This window comes from Diceros bicornis, chromosome 7 (genome assembly GCF_020826845.1).
Source record: "Diceros bicornis minor isolate mBicDic1 chromosome 7, mDicBic1.mat.cur, whole genome shotgun sequence".
NCBI lineage: Eukaryota > Metazoa > Chordata > Mammalia > Perissodactyla > Rhinocerotidae > Diceros > Diceros bicornis.
In genome coordinates, this window is record NC_080746.1 from 59,621,906 (window position 1) to 59,633,435 (window position 11,530).

The 11,530-nt window shown below is 40.5% G+C and overlaps 1 pseudogene; it reads left to right on the top strand.

Annotated features, from left to right (window-relative positions):
• The first annotated feature begins 9,830 nt into the window (after window positions 1-9,830).
• Window positions 9,831-10,775, top strand: LOC131407965 (olfactory receptor 52B4-like; annotated as a pseudogene).
• Window positions 10,776-11,530: the final 755 nt, after the last annotated feature.

Below are 11,530 nucleotides of genomic sequence, written 5' to 3' on the forward strand. Positions count from 1 at the left end.
CTTGACTCCTCTCTTGGCTTACCTAATTTTGACAAAACTTTTCATCTATACTGTCATGAAAATAATGGAATTGCTGCAGGCATTCTACGACAATCTTTTGCCTCTCAAATACATCCTATAGCATGTTTCTCATGCCAACTAGACCCTGTGGCATCAGGTATGCCCCCAATCTGAATTGTGGTGGCTGCAGCTGCCACCCTGATTGACAAAGCCAGTACTCTTACATTAGGCTCTCCCATTCATCTCTATGTTCCCCAGGCTGTGCACACTATTTTGCAAGTCCATAGGACACAATACTTCTCTACACAGCGACAGACCACCTATGAGCAAGCTCTTCTAACTAACCCTCCCATTATCTTACATCGTTGTAACACTTTAAATCCAGCTACTTTACTGCCCCTTCCTGATGATAGAGAGCCCCACTCCATTCCACATGCTTGCCTTCACAACTATAGAAATGGTCTCAAAGCCATGAGAGGATCGCTCCAACATCCCTTTAGACAATCCAGGTTTATTTCTGTTTTGTGATGGCTCCTGTAAATGAAATTTCCGGGGAAACATAATAATTGGTTATGCCATAGTTTCCCCACGTGAAACTCTTGAAGCTTCTTCTTTGCCCACTGTAAAATCAGCCCAAGCTGCTGAACTCATAGCTCTTACTAGGGCCTGCACATTAGCGAAAGGAAAAACTGTTGGTATTTACACAGACTCCAAATACGCCTTTGGAGTCTGCAATGCTGTTGGCACAATTTGGAAATCCCATGGATTCTTCCCTTCTGCAGGAACTCCTATTGCTAATAGACACTTAATTGCAGCCTTATTAAAATTTATTCACTTCCCTTCTAAAATAGCCATTGTCCATTTTTCAGTCCATACTAAGGAGACTGATATATCTTTAGGAAACGACAGGGCTGACAGAGCTGCTAAACATGCAGCTCACAACGGACTTCCTTATCCTTTTTCCACCTCATTTTTAAACCTGCCTTTATCCCTTACTGATATTATTAACTATCAGGCAAATGCCCCACCATCTGAAAAAGACAACTGGATACAAAAGGTTGCCAAACAATTATCAGGTAGGTTATACAGTGGGCCAAAGGGACTTCCTGTAGCTCCGTTTCTTTTGACTTTTTGGCTTGCACTTATCTTCCACCAAATGGGACATATGTGCAAACAGGGGATAGTTAAGGAACTAAAAGACAATTGGTTTTGCGCTGGCATCCATAAAATTTCTGACCAAAATTATTTCCCAGTGCACTACTTGCAAGCCTGACCAAGTTTCTTGGAGAAACCAGCATACCCCAGCAAGTCCTCCCAGGCCCACACTGTCCTTTGCAGCACTCCAAACAGACTTTATAGACTTGCCCCCAGCTTTAGGCTATTCTCTCTGTTTGGTTACCATCTGCATGTTTAGTGGATGGACTGAATGCTATCCGACTAGACATGCAGATGCCACAACAGTGGTAAAGGAATTAATGATGGCATTCCTTTATGGATTGAATCAGACCAAGGAACTCATTTTACAGCAGAGATAAATCACTTGCTTGCCAAAACTCTGGGGTACTCACTAAAATTGCATACCCTATATCACCCTCAGTCTTCATGGCAAGTGGAACGTAAAAATCTGGACATTAAAAGAACTTAAGGAAAGGTCTGTCAAGAAACTGGACTTAAATGGCCAGAAGCTCTGCCCTTGACCCTTATAAAGATTCAAAACACTCCAAATAGGAGGCATGGATTGACTCCTTTTGAAATAGTTTTTGGACACCCAATGCTTACTGATGTCTCTAAACCTTCAATTCCTGGATTAAGTGAATATTATGGGAACTTAAGCGACCAATTTGATGCTATGACTAGCTATATACAAAAATTAACTAGTATGCTTGAAGCATATCATCAACAGGTAAAGGAGGCGTGGCCCCTACCTTCTGACAAACCTTGCCATCCCTTTTGACCAGGAGATGGGTTGTACATCAAGGTCTTTAGAAGAAAACACATGCTGTCACCTTGCTGGGAAGGACCTTATGAAGTCCTACTGACCACCTACACTGCCATCAAAATAAAGGAAAAATCCTCCTGGATCCATGCAAGCCATGCCAAAGTAGACCCAGAACATTGCTCTCAAGACAGCTGGGAAACAGTCCCCACAGGCGTCCTTAAACTCAGGCTTTCCAGGGCCAATACCCAGGCCCCAGAGGCAGCCAGCATCACACAGTAGACAGCTTTTCCCAAGATCACAGATCAAGAAAGCTTGCTTTTGCCTATTATCTCCCCCTTGCTTTAAAACTCCCTATACACATGCACACACACACACAAAACTATTAGCGAATACATATATTCCTTTTAGTCATTTATTAGAAAGCTGACTGGAGAGTGCTGGTCTCTATCTGTCCCTCTTCTCCTCTCTAAGTCTCTGCTATGGGCTCTTTCCCAATCTGTGTCTTGTTTTTACTAACCCTCTGTTTTTCAACAGGTCGAGCACAGACCAAACACCCCCTTACACCAGTTTACCAAGCCGTGGCCACTCTAACTTATCAATCTGACTGTTGGTTATGTCAACAGCTAGATAGCACAATCTAGTGATTTCTCTACTGGCACATTTATGCAGCACAATCTTATGCACAAAGGAACCCAAGTTTGTAATTTGGCTGGCATTTAAGGTGGAGTATTTGGTGACAGAACTAGTCTTTGTTCCTGCTGATGTGAACACCTGGTGGACTAAGTCTGGAAGATGGATGAATGACAGGGTATGGTATCCACAACAAGGAAAACTTCACTCTCCCTCTTCTCCTGGTGAGTCACTCGGGCCCCAGAAAGACTCCATAGAAGCTCAAGGACTGTCTCTTGCCCGGGAAAAGACAATAGGTGAAAGGTGTTCCCTCTGCATTGAAAGTAAACATGACACTGGACGTTTCCTGGTGACATACCAGGACAATATTGCAATCAAACTGTGGTGGTATCTTCAAAACTCTCAAGGGAATTGTAAGTGACTCTGACACTACTCCCTTTGGCACAAACATTTGCCAAATCACCAAATGCTCTGAGTGGCTTATGAGCCACCCATGTATAACTTGCGGTATTGCAGCTGCCTGCGTGGTTAAGCTGCCCAATACCACAGACTATGTATGGGTGGATCAAAAATCTGGACTCATTTGGTCAGGTGACAGGACCAGGCTTTATAGCTGCCAAAATCAGACCGCAGGCCTCCTGTACCAGCTATTCCACAATCTGTTCTGTTCTCTGTAGATTGACAGGAGTGCATGGAAAGTGGAGATGCTTAGGCACTAACAGTACCAGTGGCAAATGTCATGGAATACTCTAGACCCCGGGAACTACAGATTCAATTCTAGCCTTGTTTTTCAAGCACACTCGTTTTTTTTTTCCCCCAAAGCCCCAGTAGATAGTTGTACATCCTTCTAGTTGCTGTATGTGGGACTCGGCCTCAGCACAGCCGGAGAAGCGGCGCATCATTGCGTGCCCGGGATCTGAATCCGGGCCGCCAGTAGTGGAGCGCGCGCACTTAACTGCTAAGCGCTGGGGCCGGCCCTGGTCTTTTTATTTTATGTGGCAATGCAGTATATAAAGGATTCCCACCTAACTGGTCAGGACAATGTGGCCTTGAATACCTGGCCCCTTCTGTCACCAAATACTCCACCTTAAATGCCAGCCAAATTACAAACTTGGGTTCCTTTGTGTATAAGATTGTGTCGCATAAACGTGCCAGTCGAGAAATCACGGAAAATCCGCTTGTGTATCAGAACTCCAAGTTCTTTTCAGCATTGAGAGTCTTACTCTCCAGCTTTGGAGATTACAAGTTGGAAAAGGTGATCTTAAATTTCTCTAAGGTGAAGGAGCAGTGTTCAACACCACCATGCAAACTTTGAAAATACTCCAGTCAGAGATTAACAGCCTGGTCTCCGTGGTGCTCCAAAATCGACGTGCTCTGCACACACTAACTGCCTGGCAAGGAGGAGCATGTGCAATCATTGGTGAAAAATATTGCTTTTATGTGAATCAAACAGGGCAAGTAGTATCTAACTTACATCTATTAAAAGAGAAGATTGACATTTTCCACCAGATAAACGAAGCTCATGCATTTTATTGGACTCACTTTTTTCCAGGATTGGGGAACTGGTTTAATGGAGTGTGGGGAAATATGCTTCAATTTGTTGTTTTCTGCCTGTTTATCCTCATTGTAATATATGTTCTTTTCTCTCTTTGCAGATTTCTTACCACTCAGACACTAACTTGATTCTTCTCTTCACAGTCACCAGCTCAGCTTTTAATATGTGAAACTTCCAGGGAAGTTTCAGAGGAGGGAACTGATGGAGTTCAGTGCAGGCTGCCCCATGATGCATCACTTTGGTATGCGGATTATTTTGAGGTGAAGACAATAAAGGTTCATAAGACTCAGGGAAAACATTTGACCTTCCCACAAACCACCTAAAAGAAACATAGAAGGCCTGTTCCTGGATAGCTATTGTATGATGTAAAATAAGTAAAATAAGAAAGGCACCAACAAGCCCATCTTATCAAAATTCTGTCTCTTGGGCAACATTCTCTATAGGTGGCCCACTAAAGAGTGGTTTGACAGAATTTGCATTTCCATCTCCATGTAAATTATCTTCCCCACCTCTGAAATCCCAGAGCACTACCCCAAACATCCTCCTTGTCTTTAGCTGAATATACTTAAGAGAGCAGCTTAGTCAGAATGGCTGAGTTGCTCAGTTTTTTTCAGAGTTTCTCCCATGTATACATGTTATTAAACTTTGTTTTATTTTCTCCTGCTAACCTGCGTATTTAATTATTTGGCTAGACATAAAAACCTTAAGGGAAAGGGTGGGGACAGGATTCTCCCTCTTCCCCGACAGGTAAGAAGTTTATTGTTTTCTGTCTCCAGTTGGTCAAAGTTTTACCTCGTGGAGCATTTACTCCCCCTGCACTTCTGGGGTGACCATGTGTGTGTGCTGAGGAGAATCCTATGGCACTCCTATCAAAGGAAGCCTTGATCCAGGAGGAGAGAAAAATGCAGCATGGGCAGGAGGTAAATACTTTCAGATTTCACTTGTGTGAAGTCGTTTGGAGGTTATGCAGTGTCTTCATAAGCTGAAGCATCTTTGAGGGTGTTTTGTAGGGATGAATCAAAAGGATCTTTGAGTTTACCTAGAGACCAAAGCACCCATGATTCAAAGTTACCACATATGGTATTCTGGTGCTCAAGAATGGACATTTCTAGGGCAGAACAATTCTCCTCCCCAGATGTTTACAGCAAGCTTAAATTGGACAAGTTGGGGGAGAGAGAATCACACCCACTTGATCATTCATTTGGCAAAAATGTGTTGAATTCGACTGTCTAGTGGCAATGTCAGATGACATGAGAAACAAATAAGCAAAAAAATAATAATTACAAATTGTGGTTAGTACTCTGAAGGAAAGGAATATGCTGTAGTGATAGATAATTAGAATGAGGGAGAGTTATCTAATTGTTGTGGTCAGAGAAAGCCTTTCCAAGGAGGTCATGTTTAAAAAGAGGCAAAAGGATTGTAGGAGATGCGTAGAAAGAGAGAGGAAGTAGCCAATGGGAAAAAGTACTACAGGCAGCGGGTAGAGCATGTACAAACACCTTGAAGAATAGAAAGAATTTTGCACGTTGACTAAGTAAGGGGAAGCGAAGGTGGATGGAGAATATAATGGAATTTGGACATAAACTTTGGAAATCTGTATTTAGTCTGGAAAATTGCTGCCTTAAGAGCGAAACCTGGTACACAAATGCAGTATATGAGAAAAAAATTAATTGTCTTTCAATTAATTTTATGAACAAATAAAAATGTGCTGATAGTCTTGTTATGTCCTCCAAAATGATATGTATTAGGAAGGATTCCATTAGGAAATTATATGCGTAATGGGTATCTACAAAAGATGAGATTTTTCACTTGGTTTTGTGTGCCATTCTGAATTGAAGTTTTTTCTTTTACGATGCTTATGTGTTACTTCTATAATCAGACATTTATGATCAGTATAAAAACAAAGGGAGAAAAGAATATGAAGAAAAGTAGAGTATAAATTACTGACCTCAGTGATGGTGTATTTTACGTTGAACATTAAATGGCTTGTTGCAGTTCTAGTCAAGCCAAAAGATATAGTACTTTCGTTACAATTATAATTCACATGTTGCTGTAAATAGCCCTGCGTGTCACACATATTCCTTTAGTTAAAGACTCCAAAACACAGATTTTATCACAGCACATGGATAAATTGAACTTCAAATTTTATCTTAATTATAAAGAAATATTTCCTAAGAATAGATGCCAGTTAAAACAAATGGATGCCTGTTTTAAGTAAAGGAGAGTGTTGATTAAAGTGGATGTAATGCTTCTTGAAAAAACCACAGGGATTTCTCAAGAGGGGACATTAGGTTAGGAGTGAGAGCCTCTGGGTATGGAAAGCCACAAACATGCACACATAAAATTTAAAGATAGAGATCAAATAACAGGAGAGGTGTCAGAGGACCAGAGGTCAAGAGAAAAAGGTCATAGGAAGTAGGCATAATGACTCGGTGCACGTGGGACTGTGGGTGAGTTGGTGGAGTCAAAACCCAAGGGCAATGGGGCTGTGGAATATAAGTGACCTCCTGAGATCTCATGAAGAGAGTCATTCTGTAGTCTAATCTTCAACTCCCTAAGTTTCTGCCAGTCACTGATTCCATTTCTGCTTCAAAAGACTTGGTATGAGGCTGATGACTGACTTTGTCACGTGTGAGGTAAGATTCTAGGAGTAGGGGAGAGTAGAGCTATATCTTAGAACCCCTCACAGGCCCAAGGTAATGGAACTAATTTGGAATGTTGGAATATTGGGATGTTTGACTGGAGTCTCGTGAATAGATTGTAGAAGAGACCAATGGCTAACATTTGGGATGACAGGGCAGAAATAGATGGTAGGTCTCAGAGGACATTTTAAGTCTCTTTTGGATTTGAGAACCTGAGTCCTCAAAGGAAAGCCTTGCTTTGGCCAGTGATCTTAAATTTGCTCTCTCACTGGCCTGCCTTCCCTCCCACCCTCCTATTTGTCTTTCCTTCTGTGCTTTGCTTTAGGCACACGTTGATGAAAGGACATGGCAAGTCCATCCAAGAATTCATAGCTTGTTAGAGATGCTTGATAGATAAGAAGGTAGTTTCTGATTAATGAGAAGTATTTTCTAACATTTAGAAAATTGTGACTTACGGGAGATGGATCATGTAGGCAAAACACTGTTTCCCTTGGCAGATTCTACGAAGTTCCAGGTGAGAGGGATAGGGAAAGTGCTCAGCAGCACAAAGCAGGGAGATGTCTGGGGCAGGCCTAGGAAAACTTCTTTGGGAAGGAGGCACGCGGTAGAGTCTTTTAGGAAAAATAGAATCATACCAGCAGTTGTTCTAGGCAACCATTTCCAAAGGCCGTTCCACAATTCCCTGATTTTCCTCTATGGCTCTAACCACAACAAGTCTCCTTGGCTGTTCCTTTTCTCAAAGCGTCCGTCAGCTTCTGAAGGCTATTCTCCATCCAAATTCTGATCATGTTTGATCTCTGTCTCTGTTCCTCTTGTCTTTACCTGTTCTTTTAGCATTAGGTCTATGGCACACACATCATGCCCTTACTCTTTTTGATGCCACTTTTCCATTTCCTCTAGGAATATGACATTCCTTGGAAAAGTATGTTCTCTTGCAGCATCTGTGTGACCATGCAATATACAGGTGGTAATTGTCCACTGCAGGAAACATCTCCATCAGACTGACGATGCCTGCTCCAATGCCGGCTGTCCTAGACTTCTTCTCAAGAGAGAGGAGTCAATATATTTTAGGTGAAGAGCTAGGTATTTTATTAATAGAACTTGTTTTTAATTTTATTTTTGTGAATTTTATACATATACATAGTTAAAAGAACTCCAAGATTCCTATCAGGTGTACAATAAAAGTAGAGGTTCCCTGCCCCATCCCAGCTCTGATTCTTGTTCCTCAGCAACAACCACTTTAACACTTGTAGCTGTTTTTTTGGTATTTACCTTCACATAGATAAACAGCATGTTTATATTGTTGTTTCTTGATATATATGTAAATCACATAAATATATATAAAGATGGGCATTTATATAAATTTATATAAAGATGGACATTTAGCTTCCCTATATGTAAATCCTGCCCTCTCCCCATACACACACACACACACATACAAACTTCTCTTTTCTTGATTGTATTAATACATAGAGTTATATCATGATTTTGAGATGCATATTTATGTTTACATTATTATTATTATTATTGAGGTCATAATGCTTTATAACATTGTATAATTTCAGGTGTACATTATTGTTTATCGGTTTCTGTATAGATTGCATTCTGCTCACCACCAATAGTCTAAGTTTTATCCGTCACCATCCATATGTGCCTCTTTACCCCTTTTGCCCGCCCCCAAACCCCCTTCCCCTCTGGTAACCATTAGTCTGTTCTCTTTATACATGTGTTTACATTATTATGATTATAATAAGTGAGTTACATAGTGACATATGATCACATTTCTTTTCTTGTTAAAATTTTTTTTCTTCCCTGGAGAAAATAATTATGTATTTTTTTGTTTGCTTAGTTTTTAGGTGCCTTAATTTTCACTAGAAATATAAATTATGTTTTAAAACAAGCTTTTCTTTTTTTCCTTTGAGAATTTCCTTTAGGTGTCCTCTGTGCCCTTGATCCAGTCTAGACTCATGATACTCTAGGCTTCTTCACCTTGTCAGCCTTCACGGTTGTTGAAGGAATTCCCTCCTTCCTTCACAATTCTCTCTCCTTTATTGTATCACTTTGTTTTAGCTCCTTTGTTGAAGCCTATGTTTATCTATTTTTGGTTCATTTTCTCACTTTGGTGGTGCTTATCTTCCAGTAGTTTCCTGTGGAAGGGTTAAGTCTTGTTTAAAAGGGGGGTAAATCTTTTGAGGTCTTTGACAATCTTAAATAACTTTTTCTACTCTTAGAAATTTTTGACTTATCTTGGTGTAAAATTTTGGATTGGAGTAATGGGACAAAAAGTCTCTCCCTAAACAAATCCCATGCCTACACACAGAACCTCTGGTCACATTTTGGTACCTCATTCTTCAACTGGAATGAATCGTAAGATCTGGATATAGGGTTATGTAAGCTAGCATTAGCAGACAAAAATAGAAGTTCACTGGGGTTTCGTTTTGTTCAGTATGCAGCCTTTCATTTAATCCTCTGCTTTTTGTATAGTACACTTGCTCTAGCTATGCTTAGAGTCTCCAGAACTTTCCAGGCTTAACCTCACCAGAGAATAAACTTCCAGTATTCTTCTGGGTAAAGAAAGTGGTGCCTGGGTCAGCAGGTTGGGAAAGAGGATCCAGGAGTCTAACTGCTCTTTACACAGATTTTCAACCAATAATCCTTTTCAAAAAATCCCATCTTTATCCTTACTTAGAGAATTACCTTGTACCTCTAATGCTTGAGACTGTCTGGGTTCTGCAATGAATATTATCTTGATTCTTGTTTTCAATTAGAAGCTTTTAGTTTTATTCCCTCTGCTTAGTCAATAGTCATCTATCTGCTTTTAAGCTTTAAAAATGTTTTTGCCACTTCTCTGCTATTATCCTCTCTTCTTTCTATGTTTATATGTTTTTTTCTTATTTTACTGACATTTTATCAGGGTATTAGGAGGAAACAGTGGTAAATGCAGGTATTTAATTTGATATATTTAATAAGAAAACTCAAGGAGAACATTTATATATAATCTATATTTATCTTTGTCTCTATTAGGTAAAGTTAAAGATAAAGTCCACACCAGCCTGCCTCAGGAATGGCTAGCTTCAAACACACTGGTGTTAACAATGTAGTCCTTTATCTGCTGAGCATTCTGGGCTGAGAAGACCTATATATGTGGATTTCCATCCCTTTCTTCATCTCCTATGTCTTTGCCCACCTTGGAAATGGTCTGCTCATCTTCATTATCCTTATCAAAAGCAGCCTCCATGAACCTATGTATCTTTTCCTCTGTATGCTGGCTGGAGTTGACGTTGTCTTTGCCACAACCAGGAACCCAAGGCATTGGCCATTTTCTGGTGCAATAATAGGGAAATCTCTCTTGATAGCTGCATTGCCCAGTTCTACTTTCAACATTCCTCCTTCATTTCTGAGTCAGGCATCTTGCTGATTATGGCATTTGACCGCTACATTGCAATATGTTACCTGTTGAGGTACACCATGATACTCACCCACTCTCTGAGAGCAAAAATTGGTGTGGCTGTTTTCTTGAGAGCACACTGTACATTTTTTTCCCATGATATTTCTTCTGAAGAGGCTGACTTTTTGCAGAAATAATATCCTTACACATACATTCTGTGAACACGTTGGCTTGGCAAAATATGCCTGTGATGACACCCAAGTAAACATCTGGTATGAGTTTTTTGTCTTAATGTCAACAGTGATCCTAGATATTGTCCTCATTTTTGGTTCCTATGTTCTGATTCTCCATGCTGTCTTGCATATCCTCTCCAAAGATGCCCACCACAAAGCTCTCAACACATGTGGCTCCCACGTCTGTGTCATCATCCTCTTTTATGGATCTAGGGTCTTCTCAGTTCTTACTCAGTGCTTTGGACACCACATCCTACTACATGTCCATATTCTGCTGGCCAATGTCAGCATGCTTGCTCCACCTGTGCTGAATCCCATCATTTATGGGGTCAAGACGAAACAGATATGAGACCAAGTGGTTTATGTGCTGTTTCCAAAGCAGAAGTGACTTTGGTGATGGCAGAGAGTGGTTTCTCAGAAATTTTGGTCCTCCATGCGATGTGCTTTGGCAGCAGTGAACAAGAGAACTGGAACTGAGGCACTAGGAAAAATGGCTCATTGAGTGTGGACCTCTGGAGCAACTTACCTGAGACTTTCAGACTTGCCTCTCTAATCTGAAAGCAGTGCCTGTGGGTTGACTGAAATACAGCTCGTTTGGGGAATGACACCCTGCTGTCTAGAAAGCATGTCTAACTCTGTAATATTCAAGTCAGCTTTGGGAATAGTCAATGTAATATTGTCTCATTTAGATGAATACTAAGTTTTCTGTCTTGAACTATGCTGAGCCAGGAGACATTTCACCACATCTTTGGACACCCATGTAAAACCTGTATTCCTTCATATGCTTTCTCAAAGTATGATGGGTATAATCACGGGCATCATTAAGGGAGCTATCCTCCTAAGTTTTGACTTTTTGGGAGTTGTTTCTCAAAGATCATCCCCCACCACATGGTAGTAGTAGACCACTATTTTACACCATATATAAAAATTAACTCAAAATGGATTAAAGACTTGAATGTGAGACCTGAAACCATAAAACTCCTAGAAGAAAACATAGGCAGTATGATCTTTGACATGGGTCTTATCAATATCTTTTTGGTATGTATCCTCAAGCAAGAGAAACAAAAGAAAAAATAAACAAAAAGGATTACATTAAGAAAATTAATAGATATCACTTTTTTGGGCAGTTTTAGTTTTACAGAA